This window comes from Mandrillus leucophaeus, unplaced genomic scaffold, assembly GCF_000951045.1.
Source record: "Mandrillus leucophaeus isolate KB7577 unplaced genomic scaffold, Mleu.le_1.0 Scaffold5, whole genome shotgun sequence".
Lineage (NCBI taxonomy): Eukaryota > Metazoa > Chordata > Mammalia > Primates > Cercopithecidae > Mandrillus > Mandrillus leucophaeus.
The window spans coordinates 14,045,280-14,053,001 of NW_012105364.1; the positions used below are offsets into that span (position 1 = coordinate 14,045,280).

The following is a 7,722-nucleotide window of genomic DNA, read 5'->3' on the forward strand; positions in this document are numbered from 1 at the left end:
GCGCCATTCGAGGCGGCCGCCATGTTTGTCTTGTCTTGTGTTGTCTTGTGTGTTCATTCCTTTGTTTAGGAAACACGCGGACCCCAACACCCGGAAAAACTGCATTTTTGCCCAACGTGGGCTAAGCATACATCATTTGATTTTTACATTGGTTTAGTACATTTTAAAAATCAAAAGAAAATAACATATGAAAATAGAATGTGGATGTTTTGCATTAGAGTAAGTTGGTTGCATTATGCATATGATTTTAGAGGTAGAGCTGCTATAAGGAATTGGCAATAAAATTGCTGACCTTCATAGTCTATGTTGAGTGATCATATCAACCGTAAGTTCTCAATGTGTTATCATCCATGTGACTTGAGTTGCATATCTAATCAAAAACCCACTGAGACATTATGAATTCAAGAAAAATATCTATATTATCACCCAGGAGATTAATAAAATTTCCTAAATTCTCTGTTCATGGCCACCTACTAACTTAGTTTTATGAAAGATGCTATAAAGATAATTAAATTAGATGCTAGCTACTGACTGCTATTGTACAGGACTTTCATTTCCATTTTATAGAACAAAAGAGTGTTGAAGAAGAGAGTTGTGGTAAATGGTATATATCTTGCTTCCTTTTGCAGAAATTAATTTTGTAATATAAAAGAAAAATATAATTATCACGAAATCTTTAGAAAATAAATAAAGGAAAGCCTATGGTAACTTCCTCAGGTGACTTATTCAAATACCTTTTCCTTTCCTTTTCTTTTTTTTTTTTTGAAACGGAGTTTCGTTCTTGTTGCTTAGGCTGGAGTGCAATGGCGAGATCTCGGCTCACCACAACCTCCACTTCCCAGGTTCAAGTGATTCTCCTGTCTCAGCCTCCTGAATAGCTGGGATTACAGGCATGTGTCACCACACGTAGCTAATTTTTTGTATTTTTAGTAGAGACAGGGTTTCTTCATGTTGGTCAGGCTGATCCACCAGTCTCGGCCTCCCAAAGTGCTGGGATTACAAGCATGAGCCACTGTGCCTAGCGACCTTTTCCCTATAAAATAAAACATAGGTTCAAAATCCTAACAAAATGTAATGATGGCTAGAATGTATTAAGTTCTGGGTGCCAGATTTCATGCCAACAATTTTCCAAAACCTTCCAAACTAATTTCATCTTCAGAACAATGTTATGAGGTGGGCACATTTGTCTTTATCATACAAATAAGAAAGCTGAAACTAAACAAAATTACTTGGCCAGTCTGTGGACGTAGATAGAAGCAGCAGAGGTTGAGCAAGATTAAGAAGCAACTTGTCTGATCCAAGTGCCTGCAATCTTGATCACATTGCCTTAGGCCCAACCATTGCAAAAAAATCAACCTAACAAACTAGCTCATTTTACAATGATGTTGACCAAATTTCAGGAGTTCCTAAACTTTGTTCCACATTAGAATCACTTGGGAAAATTTTATGATTCCTATTCTCATCTCCTACCAATTAAATCATCATGTCTGGTAGAGTTAGGGGCAACCAAATATCAGTATTATTAAAGATTCCTAGGTGATTCCCTTTGCCACAAAATTTGGGGACCATTGACCAATGCTGATTTTGGAGGTCTCAGCTTACAGCTGGTCCTATAGTCCCAAATTTCACTTAGGAGAAAACATTGTGCTTCAGGTTCTGGAGCTAGACACTTAAATATAGGCTATGACTAGTCCCTATATGTGTAAATCTTCTCGTCTCCCACCTCCAACAACAACAACAACAAAAAATGTCTACAAGTGCACTATTTCATTATTAGGAGATGCACAGGTGGACTGAGCAATGGTAGCATTTTTTTTTAATGCACTAGAGCAATATTGGCTAAGCATACAGAGAAGGGAGAAGAGATTTGGCAATTAGCAGTTATTTTGATACTGTTAGCCAACTAGGAAAATTAGGTCCCCCCAAAATCCACTTTGGAATCTAATTTTCCAATTTGACTCTTCACCGTGATCAAATTAGTCAATTAACTGCCTTTTCACTTGCCCTATGTATTCCAGGATATTATAAATGAAAATTTAAAAACTTTTTGCTATTTTTGCAGAAGGTAGAAATTTAAAAGAAACTTACGAGTCATTTGGGCCAAGCCTTTCATTTTAAACTGAGGAAGTGAGACTACAGATTACTGCCTTATTCTCCCAACAAAGCAACCACGGCTCTCAGGGCCTCCTGCTATAGCTTACTATCTCAGGAACAAACCCAGGGGTGACACAGTGCCTAAAGGGGGCTCTTGGGATTCTAGGCAGAGGCTATATCTCTGGGGAGGGACATGTGAGTCTGATACCCACGATGTTTGAATCCCTTGGGTCAGTATGCATTTTATTTATAGAAAAATATGGAAAAGCACAACATAGAATATAGAATATACAAAAATAAATATAGAAAACAATATGAATATAGAAAAACAAAAATAAAACATATTTCGAAGAAAGGTTGTCTATCAGAATTCACTCTCAGGATTGGCTATGTTACAGATACTTGACCTTTCTATGGTGACTCAGCTACCTTCCTAACTAAGGCCTTTCAGGGGAGGGACTAAGGAGTCAAAGCCCCTGCTCTCAACGCCCTACAGATCATGAGGTGTTAAGAGGGTGGGCTCCTTCCTTGGCATCAATGCCTACAATCTAGGGCACCCACTTGCAGGCCTAGATGATTTGTGACCTCAGAATTGTTGTGGTTCCTGAACCTTTGTTGATGTAGTTTACTTTGCATCCCTCAGGCAAAACTAGAGGAGCTGGGCAAAGAAGGGAAGAGGGAGTCAGGCCAGAAGTAGCTTCTTGGGGTTTCTACCTCTGATCCTCCCTGCACAACTGCAGTGTATCATTCTGGCTTCCAAAAGTGTAATTACTTATTTTTTTTTTAACTACAATTATTCTCTTAAGAGCATCTATATAGAGGGGAAAAAGGAACATTAACCAACCAAACTTAAGTTTTCCCTTGAATTACAAAAAAAAAAAAACAAAAGGGAAATGATTATTCACTTTATAGAAGCAAAACCTTACTGTGTCTTAATATGACCAAATAAAAACTTAACCAAAAAAAAAAAAAAACAGGGCCGGGCACAGTGGCTCACACCTGTAATCCCAGCACTTTGGGAGGCAAAGGTGGGTGGATCACCTGACGTCGGGAGTTCCAGACCAGCCTGACCAACATGGAGAAACCCGTCTCTACTAAAAATACAAAATTAGCCAGGTGTCGTGGCAGGCGCCCGTAATCCCAGCTATTCAGGAGGCTGAAGCAGGAGCGTCACTTGAACCTGGGAAGCAGAGGCTGTGGTGAGCCGAGATCACGCCGTTGCACTCCAGCCTGAGCAACAAGAGAGGAACTCCATCAAAAAAATAAATAAATAAATAAAACACAGTTCATTAATGACTGTACTACCAATAGATTCATTACCATGCTAGAAATGCTTCATTTACTCCCCATGGTAAGTGCTGTAGAACAGCACTTCACTATTAAAGAGACTGTAATTGCATTAATGGAGGCTAAGATACTAGTTAGCTCTTTTGGCACATCACTGGATTTCTTTGAATTAAACTTACTGTGAACAAAACCCCTGGCTTTTTTTCCACATCTTAGACCAGTCAACATGGCTCTTTCAAAACACACCTGAATAGAATGGGTTTATTTGTGTACACTTTTTTTTATTGGCTCCACACAAATGTGCTATCTAGGATGCTAGAAACAGGTGGGTTGTCTTTCCTGTGTCTGTATTTGGGCCTTTATAAATCTCTATATATGTAAACTGTCCTCTCCTTTTAATATCCATCTATCTCTCCCAACAGATGACTAATAGAAAACTTATCCACCTTCAGCTAAAAAGCTCCCTTCATCTCTTTTTCTTTATTTTATGGTTCTGGGCAAAAGCCCATTACCAACCCCTTAAAACTCTGAAATTTTGATTCTATTCATCCCAAGCCCATCTCTCCCTATGCCAAATCCTTCCCTCTATTACTCTCTTTGGTGACAATGCATTTGTAGGAAGAAGACAAAATTCCTATTAAAAAAAGATGACTCAAGCTTGCTTCCATAACATAGGACAGCCATATAAATGATGGTTTTGTTGTTTAGTTTCATTTAGTTAAATGTAGGTAGGCCCTAGAGCTTAGTTAGAATTGGAATAGTTAAGAAAGTGAAGAAATAAAATTCTTTGCATAATTAAGAATTGTTAAAAATAATGTTCCCTTGGAAGTCAAGGGAGACAAAGAATTGGGGGTCCTAGGACTGGAAGAGAAGCTTTAGAAGAAAGATTTAAATAGAGGGCAAGAAGGCCCTGAGGGGGAAAAAAAGAGAGAAAGTGAAAGTAAGAATACCCCTCTGATAAGGATATTTAGGGCACTTTTAAAAAAGTAACAGTGCTGAAGAGGTTGTTTATGAGTGCACCAACCGGCCACCTCTGTCCCTTTCCCAGATGATCCGGAAGATGAAGCTTCCTGGCCGGGAAAACAAAAAGGCCGTGGTTGTGGGAACCACAACAGATGACGGTGCGGGTTCAGGAGGTGCCCAAACTGAAGGCGTGTGCCCTGCGCGTGACCAGCCGGGCCGCAGCCACATCCTCAGGGCAGGGGGCAAGAACCTCACTTTCGACCAGTTGGCCCTGGACTTCCCCAGGGGCCGCGGCAGCGTCCTGCTCTCAGGTCCTCACAGGGGTGGAGAGGTGTACCGGCATTTCGGCAAGGCCCCGGGAACCCCGCACAGCCACACCAAACCCTACATCCGCTCCAAGGCCGGGAAGTACCAGCATGCCAGAGGCCGACGGGCCAGCCAAGGCTACAAAAACTAACCCTGGATCCTACCTTCTTATTAAAAAGATGTGGATGCTCACGAAAAGTATTATCTGTGGTCAAGAAGGATTAGCGGAACTACCTTTATCTAGTCAGAGACCAGAGACCCTCTTTTTTATCTGGTCAGAGATCCTCCTTTTCGGCACCATTTTCTAATGGATTGTATAAAATATGAAGCTACCTGTACTTGTAACAACAGAGAGAGCAAATTCTCCTCTGTAAATTACTAAGATAAGTAAAGGAAAGAATGTTAACTGAAACTATTCATCACGAGGTGAGAACCGAGAGAGTTCCAGAGAAGAGATGTCATAGCACTAAGTGAAAGTCATTTACTAACGTGGAAGGCATGAGTGCAAATATGTAGGGAGGCTCTTCATATAAATAAAAAGGAAAGGACCTGCACCCAGGAGGAAGGTTCCAGCTGATACGATAAGGGGGGTGACTTCAAATGTCAGATCATCCATTTGAGGAGGTAAAAATCTGGAATAATGTGCCCCAAGACAGACTCCCTTTTCAGAATTCTGTGAAGGTGACTTCTTTGGAGTCACTTGGAGTTGTCTTGTTACCTTTCGGGTTTGTTTTTTTTTTTTTTTTTTTTTTTCTAAGACAAGGTCCCCCTTCCAACTCTTGAGTTCAAGCAATCCTCATACCTCAGCCTCCTGAGAAGCTAGGAATTCAGGTGGACACCACCATGCCTGACTAATTTTTATTATTTTTTAGTAGAGAGCAAGTCTTGCTCTGTTGCCCAGGCTGGTCTCAAATACCTGGACTCAAGCAATCCTGTCTGAGCCTCCCAAAGTGCTGAGATTACAAGCATGAGCCACTGCATCTGGTCTGGCCTGTTGCTCATTGTGTCACCTTTCTCCCCTTCATTTCATTACTCTTTCTTTTGTTCTTCAGAGAAACACAGGGGTGTGAGAAATAATAAGCAACCTATTAAGCAGTCATTTAAAGAAGCCAAGCTCTAATTTTTTCTAGATTCTTAGGATCATATTGGCACTATTTGTCTAACAAAGAAAGTTAATTGCAACTTTAATATAGTTTTTAAAATTACTTACTGTCTGTGATCCAAATAAAATGCAAGCAATATGAAGACGAGGATTTGATCCTTATTGTTCAATGCTTTGTGCCCAGCACCGAGAAAAATGTCTAGACAATGTGGTAGGAGTTAGTAAGAAATTATTTTAAGCAGATAGAGAAGAAAAGGGGTCTTTGGGAAGTTTTCAGTTTTTTTAAAGCATCTCCAGAAAAGTTTCCTATAAAGCGCCCTGTTCTTAGAGCCAGGCTGGCAACCTTTTATATGCAAAAACAGGCCACCAGAAACTGGGTCCACCCAAACATGGTGATGCCCAGGGCCTTCTTGCCCTTACCCCACATGTTCCTGGCAATATGGCCACCCCCACATATCTGCACGTGTGTAGAACATCATGGTGCCATTCATTTCCATATTAGGGTGGGAGGGCCAGCTTTTTCATGGGCTACGTGAATGACATGCCTGGTCAAATCAATCCCCTGAGCCCTATGCAAATCAGACACTGCTTCCTCTAGCCTCTACATATATCTGGCTGGTATCCACTGCACTTGGGGCTCCCTCTCTCTACTTTGGAGCCTGGCTCCCTATCTGTATCGGGGAGCTTCTTCCTTCTGCCTTCGTCCTTCTTTCTTGCTTATTAAACTCTCCGCTCCTTAAAACCACTCCATGTGTGTCCATGTTGTTTTAACTCATTCGAGCCCAGACGAAGAACCTGGTGTTCCTCTACTCATTGGAGTCGTATCAATGATAGGTGTTTAAAACTATTTACTAAATGGGATGAATGAATGTTCCTGAGTCTCTATCACTCTCAAACATTAGGCAGGTATCTATTACATAAAACAGCCCAGTGTTAGTGGTGCTTTGCTGAATGCAGGTAGGAGGTAGGAGAGCAGTGGCCATGTGCAGGGCAAAGGTGACAGCTGCAGGAATCAAGAGCATAAATAGGAGTTAATAATGAAGAGGGAGCAGGAATTATGAGTAACAAGAGAACAGGAAGATATGGAAATATGGCCATGGGAAGGGAGTGTGCTTTCTTTCCAATAGCACGTGGATTATGTCACCAGCTAATTATTTGGATTAAAGAAAAGGATGAACCTGAAAATCAGGAATTTAGGAACAATTGAACGAATAAATTGTAAAACCATTCTTTCATTGTAGACAGACTCCCTTTCAGTTAAGACCTGCATCTCAACTGAAGATTTATAACAAGAGACCTAAACATCAGTTACAACTTTTCAGATGAAGGCCCAAGAGTGAATTTCACCTTGTCCCATTGTTAGTTCTTAAAACTAGACCAGCCCACCCGCACCATAAAATAATGGAAATGGCTGAAGTTTCACCAAGACTGCTTCCATGAACCCTCCTTTTACTTTTCTTTTTAATTGACAAATAATAATTGCATATATTATTCTTATGGGGTGCAATGTGATGTTTTATATATGTTTACATTATGAAATGATCATTTGTCCCCACCTTTTCCTTAATTGCTCTTCATCTCTGGTCCATGCTCTACCCAGTTCTTGGCCCAGCAGTGCTACCTTTGGTCTTTTAAATTTGAAATTAGTTATTGGTCTTCCCAGCATTTGAATCTTGGTTATACCCTTTGAGAAAAGAGTGCTTGTTTCTCTGATTTTGAATGGGAATCCATGTCCAGGTTGCAAATTCTTGGCAATTTTGACACCAGGTATCCTCTGCTGGATTGACCCCAAATTCTCTGTAAAGTAAGTTAGGGACAGATTAAGATAATCTCTTTTTAAAACCCACAAGATTAAAGCAGATATATGTGAAAGTATTCAGGAAAAGACAAACAGTAAACATGTGTAATCTGTATTCAACAAAACTTATCTCGAGTGCTTTTACTAAGCATTATGGTAAGTGCTGCTATTA

The 7,722-nt window shown here is 40.4% G+C and overlaps 1 pseudogene; it reads left to right on the forward strand.

The window, feature by feature from the left end:
• LOC105550930 overlaps nucleotides 1-4,801 on the forward strand; it is a 56,981-nt pseudogene extending 52,180 nt beyond the window's left edge.
• Nucleotides 4,802-7,722: the final 2,921 nt, after the last annotated feature.